This window comes from Oryctolagus cuniculus, chromosome 16 (genome assembly GCF_051225735.1).
Source record: "Oryctolagus cuniculus isolate XC-2025 breed Fujian yellow rabbit chromosome 16, ASM5122573v1, whole genome shotgun sequence".
Lineage (NCBI taxonomy): Eukaryota > Metazoa > Chordata > Mammalia > Lagomorpha > Leporidae > Oryctolagus > Oryctolagus cuniculus.
Window position 1 is genome coordinate 54955765 of NC_142882.1, and position 16496 is coordinate 54972260.

Below are 16496 nucleotides of genomic sequence, written 5' to 3' on the forward strand. Positions count from 1 at the left end.
TTCAGCCAGCCAGCCAGAGGAAATGCCAAGTGAAACTCAATCCACGTGTGTGGGGGGCCCACAGTGTTCATGGTGTGTAGCTTTAGTTGGTGTCAGGTATAAAAGATCACCTTATACTACATGTCAGTGGTTCACAGAGTCTAGAATGTCTAATTCATAAACTTTTAACACCAATGGGAAATATTACATTATGCTAACGCTGGATGCAGTGTTGTTACTCAGCCTGCTCAACTCCTCTGTATAAACTCTTAGTAGACAAATTTGCTGATGGTCTTGATGACCCCGTCTGTCTGCAAAGCACATTTCCGTGTGGGATGAAGATGCTCTCCTCCTCCTCCTCCTCCTCCTCCTCCTCAATCCCGTCCTTAACGCTGATGTTTGCCCAGGATTCCAACTCCAGCAGTTTCACTTCTGCAATTCTTCACAGCCCCACAGCAGGGTAATTTCACCAACACTTCTCAACCTTCCACTGCCCCCTTACATGCTGAAGACTCTAGTCAAAATCTCTTAAACTCCAAGCCATATTTCAAATGACTAAATGTCTTACCTTTAAATTTACTGTATTTGAAAATGGACTAACTCATTACCCTCTCCCTCCATATCCTCTTTCTCACTGCGGCTGATCTAATTCCAACTACCTCCTATCTTTCCTGTAACCCGTCTCTATGAATGCTACCACATCTATCTAAGTCATCTCAGAACTTGAAACACATCCCAGCTTCTCCTCCTTCACCTTCCACACCCAGTTCATCACGAAATCCCATCAATTCTATCTCTGAAATAGTTCTCGAGTTTATCCCCCTTCTTTACTCTTCACTACTATTTCTTTGGCCCAAGCTCTTGTTTCTCATTTCTCTTGGATTATCACAACAGTTTGCCAGACTTCTGGTCTTTCCAGGCTATTCTTCACACTTCTGCCAGGTATTGTTACCTAGACACACATCTGACCTGTCACTCTCCCATCAAGATCTCACAACAATTCCTTGCTATCTGTGTGATAAAGCCTAACTTCTTCACATACGACTCTTTACAATTTATCCCTTGCCTACTTCCCCATCTTCTCTCACCTCTGGCACGTCTGCATCCCATGTGCTCACCATTCCAAACGACTTGCCAGTCCCAAACGTCTGGCTCACAAACCTAATTTAAGAGTCTGGAGTCTCTAAAAGAGCCAACATGGTGGTTGGGACTTCTAAAATGTCCAGAGACATTTAATATTCAGAGGAAAATTGGTAAATGTTCACAAACATTCTAAATTTAACATAAGAAACAATTATTTTAAACACTAAATACAAAATCTTGTCTGGAGGGGTGGGAGTCTGATGCAGTGGTTAAAAGTGTTAAGTGTTGAGGCCGGCACTGTAGTGTAGTAAGCTAAGCTTCCACCTGCAGCACTGCATCCTATGTGGGTGCCAGTTCATGTCCTGGCTGCTCCTCTTCCAATCCAGCTTTCTTCCATGGCCTGGGAGGGCAGTGGAGGATGGTCCAAGTGTTTAGGCCCCTGCACCTGCATAGGAGACCTGGAAGAAGCTGCTGGTTCCTGGCTTTGAATCAGCCCATCTCTGGCCATAGCAGCCATTTGGGGAGTGAACCAGCGGTTGGAAGACCTCTCGCTGTCTCTCCCTCTCTGTCTGTAACTCTTGTCTCTTAAATAAATAAATAAATCTTTTTTAAAAATGGCTGGATATAGTATGGCTTTGATTTTTTTCAAATCCAGAGGATAAAATTCAAATACATTTCTAAAGAATCAAAAGAATTGAAGTCACTGGTACAGTCTTTCTAGATACTTAAATACAACACAAAATAAAGCCTAAATTATGGACTTTTCAGAGATATCATGACCTCTTTTCCTCCTCAAAGAAACTAAATGATGACAGAAAACAAAGGAAATAAAATTTGCTTTTGATAAAATCTCCTAATATTAAGTAGTACATTTCACAGTTCTGGAATATTTATTTTCTCAGATGTATAAGATTCCCACTGATTTAACTTTCATCTTCTTTCATTATTCTTGCTATCATTTAAGCATTAATAGCAGACTAATCAATCCACACCCCCAGGCAATGTATTCTTTTGCTCATCCACAGGTGTTTCAAAATAAGGTCACCACCCTGAAAACACAAATAAACACCAAAAATGTGTGCAGAAGGCAGCTGTTTCTTTCTGAACATACACAAACATAAGAACACTAACTACTGAGAGTAACAAGCTATCACACAAGTCTAGAGCGCCCAGTCAAGACGAACACTGAGATATCTGCAAGGAAGGGTGGTAAGAAAGATGCAGCATGAGGCATGAACAGTACATTGAGATAGAAACAGGAGACCAGACCACGATCCTGGTAAAACAATATACTTGTATGCATATTGTTTTACAACTTTTCGTCCATAAGTGAACTAATTTTTTAGCATTTAGAAGAATATAATTGTGGTAATACATAACTTTATGAGCTATAAGGTTTTTTTATGTATTTATTTGAGAGGTAGAGTTACAAACAGAGAGACAGAGAGAAAGATCTTCCTTCCGTTGGTTCACTCCCCAAATGGCCACAATGGCTGGTACTGTGCTGATCCAAAGTCAGGAGCCAGAAGCTTCTTCCTGATCTCCCATGCAGGTGCAGGGGCCCAAACACTTGGGCCATCTTCTACTACTTTCCCAGGCCACAGCAAAGAGCTGGATTCGAAGAGGAGCAGCCGGGACTAGAACTGGCGCCTATATGGGATGCTGGCACCGCAGGCAGATGATTAACCTACTGCGCCACGGCACTGGTCCCAAGCTATAAATTTTGACACAGCCATCTAACTAATTATATTTTACATGGGTTTGACTCTGACAAAAGGGAGCACAAAGTCACTGAATTGATTTCTGACCACTGGCACCTAAAACAGAACACAGCCATGCTGGGAGAATCGCTAATATAAGTCTAAAAGTGGTTTGTTTTAGGAAAATCATTACTGGCCAATGAGAGAGCCCTTGCCATTATGGCCTGGGGAAGGAACACTTCAAGGAGGCAGAACGAAGCATCGCTTAAAAGAGCAGGGCCAGGTTTAGCCTAGGCTCCCTTGGGAAAGCATGTTAGTTAACCTGAATTTAGCCTCCATTTCTTGGGCTGCAGAGGAGAGCAGTGACAGCATCAACCTCATAGGGTTGTACTGAAGATTAAATGAGATGATTTATGTTAAAGCCTTAGAACACTAGTTGACAGTGTTCCAGGCCCATCCAGCTCCGCACTCCATGACTCTGCTAACAATCAGTGCAGCACATTGTCTCATCCTTTGAAATTCACAAAATGATGTCAACAACAGCAAAGGACTTTGAAACAGTGGACTTATTTCTATCACTATACTCATTGTTCTGCGGTGTAATCATCTGGCTATGTCTGAGGAGAGCACATAGGTCGAAGTCATGGGCACAGAGGTCACACAGGTCTGGGTTTCCCAGCTGAAGTTCTGCCACTCATCAGCTGAGAGAGCAGTCACAGCTTACACCAATATATTTCTTATGTGTCTAAAGTGAATATATTTTGTGATTAAGTAACATAAATGTAATTCAAGTACTATATTTAACACACAATATGCAAGACAAATTTAAAGCAAAAATAAATTCACTTTCTCTCCTTCAAATATTTATCATAAGACTAAATAAATGAATTTCAGTCATCTGCATTTTTAACATCAAAAGCAGCTAAAAAGATAATTTTCTTCAGACTATGTAGGGTCTGCTTTACTAGCCAAGACATTCTAAACTTAAGTTTTGAATTTCAAAGGATTAAGGAAGTTAAATGCACTAACTAAAATGAACTATAAGGCAATAAATTTGAATGAGTGGCAGCAAGATTTTATTTGAAAATGTTTTTAAAAAAACACAGTGATAAATAGTCTTAATCTGATGGTGAATAGAAACTTAAATTCAATATGTCATAAATGATTCCCAATAAAAATCTAATGGGGGACATCCTGATTTTTTTTTAAAGGTTTAGTGAAACTTTTTTCTTCTTTTCTATTTTAAGATTTACTTATTTGTTTGAAAGTCAGAGTTACACAGAGAGAGAAGGAGAGCAAAAAGAGAGAGAGAAAGAGAGAGAGAGAGAGGTCTTCCATCCACTGGTTCATTCCCCAACTGGCTGTAATGGCTTGAGCTGGGCTGATCTGAAGCCAGGAGCTTCTTCCGGGTCTTCCACACTGGTGCAGGGGCCCAAGGACTTGGGCCATCTTCTACTGCTTTCCCAGGCAATAGCAGAGAGCTGGATTGGAAGTGGAGCAGCTCGGTCTTGAACCGGCACCCATATGGGATGCCAGCACTGCAGGCAGCGGCTTTACTGGCTATGCCACAGGCATCCTGATTTTAAAAACTTAAAATTACTTGTAATTGTTATCATTGCATACATGTTTATAAAATACAAGAATGATTCAGTATTTTCTCTACAGCCATCTTAAACAATGAATGAGCTTACTTTTCCTTACAGAAGGAATATAACTTCTTGCCCTTATTACCACAAATTCTGAATTAATGGAGTGAATTCCATTAATTTCCTAAGTACTTCTCTATGTCACAGATCAGAAAAATTTGAAGCCCAACTATACTCAATGAAATTTAATAAAGATAAAAAGTAGGCCAGTGCTGTGGCATAGCGGGTAAAGCCACCGCCAGCAGTGCCGGCATCCCATATGGGCACCAGTTTAGTTCCCGGATGCTCCACCTCTGATCCAGCTCTCTGCTATGGCCTGGGAATGCATAGAGGATAGCCCAAGTCCTTGGTTCCCTGTGCCCATGTGGGAGACTGGAGGAAGCTCCTGGCTCCTGGCTTCTGATTGGCGCAGTTTTGGCCATTGTGGCCATCTGAGGAGTGAACCATTGGATGGCAGACCTCTCTCTCTCTCTCTCTCTCTCTCCACCTCTAACTCCTTCAAATAAAAAAAAAGATAAAATGCAACTTTTATTGGCATCAAATATGCCAATTAATAGGCAAGTCACAGGAGCCAGCTCTGTGGCACAGTGGGTTAAGCTGCAACTTGTGATGTCAGCACCCATATTGTGGTGCTGGTTTGAGTCCTGGCTACTCCATTATCATTCCAGCTTCCTGCTAATATGCCTAGGAAGACAGCAGATGATGGCCCAAATTGGTCACTTGGGGAGTGAAGCAGCAGATGACAGATCTCTCTCTCTCTCTCTCTCATCTCTCTCAATAAATAAATCTTAAAAAACAAAACAAAACCTAAAACATAAATGGTATATATCTTAACCTTTCTCTACTCCCCAAACTGACAATCAATGACAAAGCACTTCCATTCACATCATTCTATAAAATTTACCTGCTTAAATTAGGATAAGTTTCTTTTGGTGATTCTGAGGCAAAACTTTCACAATGGATATGCAATATCATTATAAAAATAAGTCTTATATTGGAGAATCTATTCAAGTACATGGCCAAGATCTAAGTTCCACAGTTGGGTCAGGCAACACCTACAATGGGAATTCTAGTAATGAGGGGCTGGATTTATGGGAGAAGCCTTCTGAGTGCCTTCTTACAAGTGGTGGATGATAGCAAGCATTTATAATAAATTTTGATGATGTGTTGGAAGTCAACCTAACAAAAACAGAGTTACATGAAAAAGAAGATAGGGGCCAGCGCTGTGGCATAGCAGGTAAAGCCGCTGCCTACAGTGCCAGCATCCCATATGGTCACTGGTTTAAGTCCTGGCTGCTCCACTACCAATCCAGTTCTCTGCTATGGCCTGGGAAAGCAGTAGAAGATGGTCCAAGTCCTTGGGCCCCTGCACCCATTTGGGAGACCTGGAAGAAGCTCCTGGCTCCTGGCTTTGGATTGGTGCAGCTCCGGTTGTTGTAGCCAACTGGGGAGTGAACCAGCAGATGAAAGACCTCTCTCCCTCACTCTCTGTCTCTCTCTCTACCTCTTCTTCTCTCTGTGTAACTCTGACTTTGAAATAAAGTAAATCTTAAAAAAAAAAAAAAGAAAAAAATTATGGCTGTGAAGACACAGAGAAGATGTCATCAATGAAGAACGGGCTCTCACTGACCACCCAGGCTACCGATGACTTGATCTTGGACTTCCCAGACCTGTGAGCAATAAGTTTCTATTTATAAATTACTTGCTGTAGATATCTTGGTACAGCAGCCCAAACAGACTAACACAGGTAAGTAACATACAAAATTCTTTCTGCCTCTCCTGAAACACATTGATTACCCCATATCATTCTCCTGAGTTCTAGGCTCATATCTAACTGCCAACATTACCACGTGTATATCCCTAAGGAGTTCCTACTTAGTACTTTTAAATCTCCCCAAATCATTCCCCCTTCTTATATTATCCTTGTGAAATACACCATTCCCCACTCACTTGCCTAAGACAGACATCTAGGACTTGGTCTTCACTTTCTCCTCTCTCCCAGTAAGTCATCAAGTACTGCTTACTCACATCCCTAAGAATACCTTATCTGTCCTCTCCTCCTTCCTCCTGCCTTCCTTCTGGTCATTCTCCAGTCTGTACTGTTCCTAGGTTGATGATTCGGGAGGGAAAAATGACCTTACCAGTATTTCTCTAGGCATCTCTGAATTCCTTAGCAATACTTGCACATATAAGACTCACCAGGATCTGAACAAATCTGCTACTCATTCAGCATTAACAATCCCACTCTCCGAACCTTTATTATTTAACTCATTCTCATCCTTCAGGAGTCAGCATAAGCACCTTTTCTTCCAGGACGCCTCTGCTCTACACTCGCCTCTATCACGGCACTTCAGCGGAGCTGGACAAATCAGTTGTCAGCATCTCTTCTGCAGCCCACAAGTGACACCACATTGCCTGCTGATGGGGTCAGAAACCCCACAGCAGATGCAGAAAGACTTCTTGGAACTTCCCTGATCCGACTACAGCAGAGCCTTACAAGAGTCAACAGGTGCAACCCCATGCCCACGCCCAGTCTCCAGGCAAGGAAGCCCTCACCTTGGGCACTGGAACACTCCCCAGGCCCCACTCAGAAGACTATGAAACAATCTCAAAACATCCTTTGAAGGCTTACAGGCCTTGCCTCTATGAAGCTAGCAGAGAAACCTTTACCTCTGATCGTTCAGGGAGTTACTAATCACTGAGAGCTCCCACACACATGTGAATCAACTTTGCTTTCTCTGCTGTTTATCTAGCTATTGTTAATTTGCAGGCCCCTAATCATTTACACCTAAGTGGTACAGAGAAAATCCTTCCTTCCCTGTGGGTGTATTTGTACAATGGAAATCAACAAAGGCTACAGATCAAGGTTTCTTCTACGCTCCCCACCCCCCCGTAGTCAGAGATTAAACATTTTCCAGGGTATCCCCTGATTATCCCCCTGCACTGTAATGCTCCATGTAGCAGTGTGTGCACCCCCACCACAAGAAAGGAGGTGATCACTAATATTCATCTTTCAATTCTAAAAATCTGGACTTCCTGAATAGCATGGGATGTAAATCACCACATACTGCATTGCATCACAAGTAACTATCAATATGGACTTCTAGAGAAGACTGACACATGATGGACATGATCAACACACTACTGAAGAGTGAACGTAATAAAGCTGATTAAAGTATATGGAAGAATTATTTTTAAGACATTAAGCATCTAAAATGAGACTTTCCCCTTCCTATTAAACAATGAATACTGGAAAAAGGCAAATGTTATGGTATACCCAGTTAAGCCGCCACCTGCAGCACCATCATCCAATACGGGCGCCAGTTCAAGTCCCAGCTGTTCTACTTCCCATCCAGCTCCCTGTTAATGTGCCTGGGAAAGCAGTGAAGAATGGCCCAAGACCTTGGACCCTGATACTCACATGGGAGACCCAGAAGAAGCTTCTGGCTCCTGGCTTCAGCCTGGCCCATCCCTGGCCATTGTGGCCATTTGGGGAGTAAATCAGTGGATGGAAAATCTCTGTCTCTCCCTCTATGTCTCTGTAACTCTGCCTTTCAAATAATAAAAAAAAAAACTTTAAAAAAATGAATACTGGTGTCTAGCACTGTGACACAGCAAGTTCAGCTGCCACCTGAGATGCTGGCTGCTCCACTTCCAATCTATCTCCCTGCTAATGTACCTGGGAAAGCAGCAGAGGACAGCCCAAATGCTTGGGCCCTTGCACCCATGTAGGAGACCTGCACGGAGTTCCTGCCTCCTGGCTTCAACCTGGCCCAGCCCTGGCTATTGCAGCCATTTGGGGAGCGACCCAGCAAAAGGAAGTTCTCAAGATATCTGCAAAGACTCACTGAAGAAATTATCCATGAGCTGAACTGAGGGATAAAAATGGGCAGATGAAGGTGGGGGCAGGTGGGAGGGAGGGAGACAGGCACTCCTTGCAGAGTTAATAGGCAAGGCAGGGATCGCAAGGGAGAAGCAAGGGAGAGCAGCAAAACTCTCAATTATAGTGAACACATGCCCTTGCTAGAGCAGGAGCAGCCTGCTGCCTCTTAGCATACAAATGATTTCAGTCCCTAACTAAATGAAGACTTCTTCCACAAAGTGGCAGTTCCAAAACACCTTGTTTCTTGAGCATACTTGGTTGATCATATTCTACATATGCAGTTGTACAGTCCTTTTTTTTTTTTTTTTTTTTGACAGGTAGAGTGGACAGTAAGAGAGAGAGACAGAGAGAAAGGTCTTCCTTTGCCGTTGGTTCACCCTCCAATGGCCACCGCGGCCAGTGCGCTGCGCTGATCCGATGGCAGGAGCCAGGTACTTATCCTGGTCTCCCATGGGGTGCAGGGTCCAAGCACTTGGGCCATCCTCCACTGCCTTCCAGGGCCACAGCAGAGAGCTGGCCTGGAAGAGGGGCAACCGGGACAGAATCCAACGCCCCGAGTCTAGAACCCGGTGTGCGGGTGCCACAAGGTGGAGGATTAGCCTATTGAGTCATGGCGCTGGCCCAGTCCTTCTTTTTTAAGGTTAAGAAAACCTTATCTCTCCTTCCACAGATCATTCTTCTTCAGAGAGCAATTACCTAATGTGTAATTAACTCAATCCTTCCCATCTCTTTGCCCCATAACTAATTAATTTCAATCATTTGAACACTTATTATACATCCACATGGGACAGGAAATGGAGTAAAAGTAAGAATCCAAAGACTTGAAGTAATCAATTAAGCTCATTTTTAGTTTTCATGTACTCAATGCCCAGCTATCTCATAATAGAGCCTAAGAATGAAGCCAAATTCCTCTGATCTCAAAAATTCACTCTAATTCACAACCACAAAGGACTTAACCATCTCATTTTCAAACCTCCATCAGCTTGAAAATTTATGCTATTGGTCAAGAGAAGGTATTAAGAAATGTGTGGGGGCCAGTGCTGTGCTATAGTAGGTTAAGCCTCTGTCTGCGGCACTGGCATCCCATATGGGTGCCAGTTCATGTCCCGGCTACTCCTCTTCCGATCCAGCTCTCTGCTTAAAACCTGGGAAAGTAGTGAAAGATGGCCCAAGTACACGGGCCCCTACACCTACAAGGGAGACCTGGAAGAAGCTCCTGGCTCCTGGCTTCAGATTGGCCCAACTCCAGCCATTGTGGCCACATGGGGAGTGAACCAGCGGATGGAAGACCTTCCTCTCTGTCTCTCCCTCTCTCTGTTTGCAAGTCTGTTTCTCAAATAAATAAAGAAATCTTTAAGAAAAATGTATGGATAGAGAAGAACAGACTCACCACAGCTCCTAGTAACTAAAAGGAAAGTAGACCTGGATAGTTGTAAAAAATACCATTAAAGATGTTATTTTGAAAAAGTTGGCTGTTATCATTTATATATATTTATATTGTTACAAACTGATAACACCAGAACAGTGCATAGATCATTAGAAGCAAGTCCTGTTTTTGTTTTTGTTTTTGTTTTGTAACAGCTGTGTCACTAGCTGTGCTCTGGAATAAGCAAAGAAACTTCCTATCATTCTATCTTCCCTGTGGTTGAGAAAAAAGAAAATTTGTTACAGAAGAAATTAGAAAGCACGTAGATTTTTAAGAAAAAAGGCTAACATATAAATCCAGGTAGTAATTAGTATATCTTTCTTATATTACAAATTAAGAAATGTAAATGTTTAATAAATTATGTGACTAATGCAAAACTTCCAGAATTTAAATTGGCCCTGCAATTAAAGAGGCATATAAATACCAAACAAAATATTAATCTTAGATCCCTTTTGAATGGCTTACAAGAAAAATCAGATAAGAAAAATGAACTTTTGTGTAAACACACGCACAAAATGCAACTATAGCTCTAAACAAGTAAGTTAGAAAACTGAAATTCTATTCAGATACATCTCTTATAGTTTCCCCAAAATTCTCAAATTATAGGCTTAATAGCATACACACATACATCTGAAGACACTTTGGAAATAAAGTGATATGGTAAACTCAGCCAACCTTGACAATTTGTTCTACCTAGCTTCTCTGGAGTAATTAGGAACAGAACGTAAAATGACTCTGCACTAAGAAACACATCAAGCACTGGTTTAGAAATAGTAAAATACTCTGTGAACCAAATACCACAAAACACAGCCAGCATTTCAAATGTAACATGGGCCATTAATAGTTAAATGTTGTTATCAAAATCAAAGACCGCAATAACATGCTCTAGTCTATTACAGTATTTGGACTTTTAAGTTATGAAACTTTAATTTGAAAAGTTAGATGGGGCCAGCGCTGTGGCACAGTGGGTTAACACCCTAGCCTGAAGCGCCAGCATCCCATATGGACACCAGTTCTAGTCCCGGCTGCTCCACTCCCGATCCCACTCTCTGCTATGGCTTGGGATAGCAGTAGAAGATGGCCCAAGTCCTTGGGCCTCTACACCCATGTGGGAGACCCAGAAGAAGTTCTTGGCTCCTGGCTTCAGATCAGTGCAGCTCCAGCTGTTGCAGCCATCTGGGAGTGAATCAGCGGATGGAAGACCTCTTTCTGTCTCTCCCTCTCTCTGTAACTCTGTCTTTCAAATAAATAAAATAAATCTTTAAAAAAAAAGAATTTATGGGTGCTGCTACAAGTGAATTGAAGCCCAATATATGTCATTAAATAAAAGTGGTCAAAATCATTAAAGTGGTCCTCCTGTAACTAATTTGTTTATTTGTGGGCCTTATGTGGATACACACTGTATTAATAAGCTTCATTCACACCAAAACAGTCAATTGTTTGTTAGTCATTTATACAGCTGTCACACTCACTGTTTATTCTAACATTCCAGTGTATGTCAAATGAGTATTTTGGATTATATTATCTAATTTTTAAAAAAGTAGCCACTGTTCTCTTACAAGCTTTTTCATTTTCTCAGCAAAATAATAACTTTTGGTCATCATAGGAAGCCAAATATCAGGCCTTAACCATCTGTCAACTGGCTTGAATTCAGCAAGCATGCTCCTGTAGTTTTAGTTCTAATTGTGTTTAATGCTGCACTAATTATTTCAATGGGGAATAATTTTGTACAGTCAAAGTTGACTCATTTTATAAACTGGAAGCTCCTCAGCTATAAATTGGCAGGTCTCATCCTTCATTCCTCCTAAGCGTTGTGCCAAAGGGGAATAAGTATATGGTTGCTCTGTGACCAAATGTCATGTGCTGGGCAGAAACATTGATCCTGGCTATTAATCACTCTGCAAGCCCTCCCAGTAATCAAAGGGCACAGCTGCAATGATATATGACCAGTGTCAGAGCAGAAAGCCCTTTACAAGGCTGCATGCCTACCAGCTGATGGCCAGTGTGGACGGCTGCATGCACACTGGCCAGCCCAAAGTGCCCAGGCTAATTAATCATCACCTCTAACTGTTCATTCTATCATTAAACACCTTTATTGGCTGAATTATCGGAGGATCCTTACGCCCCTAATTACTTAGGTCTGTAAGCGAGGAACCCTCTCACCTGGACACAAAAAGCTGCCTATTACCTGTTTCAGACCAGCCTGCCCTTTCATTCTCTTCTCCATAAAAGTTTGCTGACCTAGCAGTGAAGTAGAGACAAGGAGAAAATTGGATGTTGTTGCAACTGATTTTGGTGAGATTCATATCAAATTAATGATAAGAATACATAACAGGAAATCATCTAAATTAAACAAAGTGAAATTTCAGGTATCTTACATGTGGATTTTACAAAAGAGTCATGAAACATAATACAGGAAGATATGAGTTATGGTTATTTAAGAGCAAATACCAAAAAAATGTCAAGAAAAGATTTCACCAGTTACCACTCAATTATAATATTATTTAATATGCCATTCTTCTGGGTACTACCTTCAACCTTTTTTTAAGATTTATTTATTTATTTGAAAGTCAGAATTATACAGAGAGAGAAGGAGACAGAGAGAAAGAGAGAGAGAGAGAGAGAGAGAGAGAGAGAGAGAGGTCTTCCATCCTCTGGTTCACTCCCCAGTTGGCTGCAACTGCCAGAGCTACACCAGTCCAAAGCCAGGAGCCAGGAGTTTCCTCAGTCTTCTCACGTGGGTGCAGGGGCCCAAGTCCTTGGGCCATCTTCTACTGCTTTCCCAGTCCATAGCAGAGAGCTGGATCAGAAGTGGAGCAGCCAGGACTTGAACCATCTCCCACATGGTATTTGCACTGCAGGCAGCGGCTTTTACCCACTACACCACAGTGCCTTCAACCTTAATAGGAACATTGGTATATTGGTTATTTTATTAAAATGTATTTCAGGGGCTGGCATTGTGGCATAGCAGGTGAGGTATCCCATATGGGTGCCAGTTCGAGACCTGGCTCCGGTACTTCTGATCCAGTTCCTTGCTAATGTGCCTGGGAATGCAGTGGAGGATGGCCCAAGTGCTTGGGGCCCTGCACCTGTGTGGGAAATCTGGAAGAAGCTCCTGGATCCTGGCTTTGGTGTGGCCCTGTCCCAGCTAATGCAGCCATTTGGGGAGTGAACCAGTAGAAGGAGGATCCTTCTCTCTCTCTCTCTCTCTCTCTCTCTCTCTCTCTCTCCTCTCTCTGTGTAACTCTGACTTTCAAATAAATAAATAAATCTTTTAAAAATAAATAAAAAACAGTGTATTTCATATCTACTTTAGAAACTAATGTTCAAGAATTTCTTAATTTTTAAAAGTGTTCAGGATAAGGCCAGCGCCGCGGCTCACTAGGCTAATCCTCCGCCTTGCGGCGCCAGCACACCAGGTTCTAGTCCCGGTCGGGGCACCGGATTCTGTCCCAGTTGCCCCCCTTCCAGGCCAGCTCTCTGCTGTGGCCAGGGAGTGCAGTGGAGGATGGCCCAGGTGCTTGGGCCCTGCACCCCATGGGAGACCAGGATAAGTACCTGGCTCCGGCCATCGGATTAGCGCGGTGCGCCGGCCAAAGCGCGCCGGCCGCGGCGGCCATTGGAAGGTGAACCAACGGCAAAGGAAGACCTTTCTCTCTGTCTCTCTCTCACTGTCCACTCTGCCTGTCAAAAAAAAAAAAAAAGTGTTCAGGATAAAATAGATAAGCTTTTAGAGATTGTATAGAGATCTTTGGACAGCATTCACTTACCCTTCACTTTTGTGTAAAATAATTTTCCTCTTTTCAAAACTGCCAATCCAAGCAAAATGTAGAAACCATGTGTCAAGACTTTAAAATTATTAACAGTTAGTCATTGTATATAAAAAGTGTTCAACATAGAAACATTTTCTATTGTGCCAAGACACCAAGAACTCCAAAGTAGACACTATCAAGATTTTAATGGGGGTAGACATTTGGGGCAGTGGTAAAGACACTGCTTGAGATGCCCACATTCCATATCAGAATGCCTGGGCTCAAGTCCTGGCTCCTTAAGATTCCCTGTTCCTGTTAAGGCACATCCTGAGAGATAGTGATTGATAGCTCAGGTACTTGGGTCCCTGTTACCCTCTTGGGAGATCCAGATTGAGTTCCCAGCTCCTGGATTTGACCTGGCCTAGCCCCAGCTTTTGTAGGCATATGAGAAGTGAACCAGTAGATGGAAGAGAGTGTGTATGTGTGTGTATGCGTGTGTGTGTTTCTGCCTTTCAAATAAATTAAAATTTTTAATAGTCAAATATAGTGATATCTTTTTTAAAAAATATGCTTTGACAAACACAAGTGGTGTCTATCTCATGTCTCAGCTCACCCTTGCAAACACAAGTGGTGTCTGTCTCAGCTCACCTTTGTTAAGAGTTTTTTTTTTTTTAATTTATGTATTTTATTTGAAAAGTGGAGTTACAGAGATGGAGAGAGGGAGAGACAGAGACAGAGAGAGAGAGAGAGAGAGAAAGAATAGAATCTTCCATCCCCTAAATGGCAGCAACAGGCAGAGCTGGGCCAGACCAAAGCCAGGAGTCAGGTGATTCTTCTGGGTCTCTCATGTGAGTGGAGGGACCCAAGCACTTGGACCATTTTCTGCTGCTTTTCCAGGCACATTAGCAGGGAGCTTGATGGGAAGTGGAGTAGCTGGGAATCAAACCAGCACCTATATGGGATGCTGCCATCTCAGGCAGTGGCGTAATCCACTACGACACAGTGATACCTTTTTAAAATACATATGAAAATAGTACAATGATGTAACTCTTGAATATACATTGAAACTTTAAAAATTATAGTTTTAATTTTTAAAAATTGCAACATATGTGTGTTTTCAAGAAAATGCAATAAAATATTTCTCAACAGGGTAAATTCCAACAGGTGAGGAGTCATGAGTTGTACCAACCAACATTTACATGCTGCATGGTTAGAAACAGGACCAAAATATTTGATGATATTGACTTTAATCCTATAATATCTAAAGTGATTATAATACATTGAGTATTATACAAAATTTTTTAAAATGATATGATTATTACCAGTCAAAACCATGAACCAAACCAAAGTAGTATATTTAAAACAGATTCAGCTTAAGTAGATAGATGCTGTGTTTTGGTTCCTTTTCTTTTTTAATTCTTAGGATTCAAGGATTGACATAAATAGGTAAAATTAAAAGTACAATTAAAACACCTACTAGAAGGACTAAAATGTAAAGACAGATATTTCTAAGGTTGTTGAGAATGCAAAGCAACTTTTACTAACATTGCTGGTGGGAATGCAAAATGGTACTGTCACTCAGGAAAACAGTTTGGAAGTTTCTTACAAAAGTTAACACACCTGGTTGGTGTTGTGGCGCAGTAAGTTAATCCTATACCTGCGGTGCTAGCATCCCATATGGATACCGGTTCTAGTCCTGGCTGCTCCTCATCTGATCCAGTTCTCTGCTATGGCTTGGGAGAACAGTGAAAGATGGTCCCAGTGCTTGGGCCCCTGGAGCCACATGGGGGACCCAGAAGAGGCTCCTGGTTCCTGGCTTCAAATCAGCTCAGCTCTGGCCGTTGTGGCCATTTGGGGCATGAACCAGCAGATGGAAGACCCTTCTCTCTGTCTCTCCCTCTCACTGTCTGTAACTCTAACTCACAAATAAATAAATAAAATCTTTAAAAAAAATGTTAACACATACATATTATGATCCAGAAATCTACTCCTAAGAGAAATGAAAATATAACCTCTCAAAGCACTTGTAAACAAAACATTTACAATAATTTTATTCATATTAGTCAAAACTGAAATGAACAAAAATATCCATCATTAATGAATGGACAAACTGTGGCATAGCCCTACAATGGAACACTACTCAACAATGAAAAGGAATGTACTGCAGATGCATGCAACAACTTGGATAAACCACAAAAGTGTAACAAGCCAGACCTTCCTGGCTACGCACTGTATTCCCTTTACATGACTCTGGAAAACCAAATCTATAGCAGCAGACGTTAGATCAGTGGTTGGCAGAAACCCCACAGCAAATGGGCAAACCACAAAAGAGCACAAAGGAACTTTTTGGGGTGACAGAAATATTCTGTATCTTATCACGATTGTGGTGGTTACTCAGCTGTATAACTCATCACACTGTATACTTCAAGGATGAGCTTTATTATATCTAAATTATACCTCAATAAACCTGACTTAAAAGCAAAAACAAGCAATGGTTAAAAAAAAGAGCAAAAAGTAAGTTATATTAAGTTACAAACATTTATTCTGGAGCCACCAACCTATATAAACCAAATGTGTTCATAGTTTAGTCTAATGAAGTAAAACACTTTTATTTGAAAAATAAGACTTTAGTCTACACTTTAAAAACCATCAGTTCTAACATTGATATAAATGGAAAATCATGAAACACCAAAATACCTTAAAAGGGAGATTACTTTTCCTAGCATTTTACCATTTGTAGATTTGAAAAAGTTATCTGATATAAATTATCTAATCTCATGGTAAGAGTGAGTGAGCTGCTCCAAGATCTACAGAAATAAGGCACTTTAGTTCAATTAAATGATTTCCCTGCAGGCAATGTCTTTTCAATCTGAGCTAATGACATCATTTAAGGAGGATGGTCCATTTAACTAAAAGGATCTTTTACCGGGCAGACGGACAGAAGGCAATCTAGGAATGTTTGCAAGGACTTTCCATATTTCAAAATTACAGTGGTGAAATGCCTACATAAAATTCTTCAAGTTAGAT

General features: G+C 41.5%; 1 protein-coding gene across 4 annotated transcripts in view; it reads right to left on the bottom strand.

Moving 5' to 3' along the window:
* The window catches only part of SKAP2 (src kinase associated phosphoprotein 2), a 182281-nt gene that overhangs the window by 98524 nt on the left and 67261 nt on the right, over nucleotides 1-16496 (bottom strand). The window contains exon 1 of one of the 4 annotated variants that reach the window (XM_089315444.1): nucleotides 6965-7123. The exons of the other annotated variants lie outside the window; for them this stretch is intronic. The gene's annotated coding sequence lies outside the window, so the exon portion shown is untranslated. Of the gene's footprint in view, nucleotides 1-6964; nucleotides 7124-16496 lie in introns of those variants that run through there. 4 annotated transcript variants of the gene reach the window in all.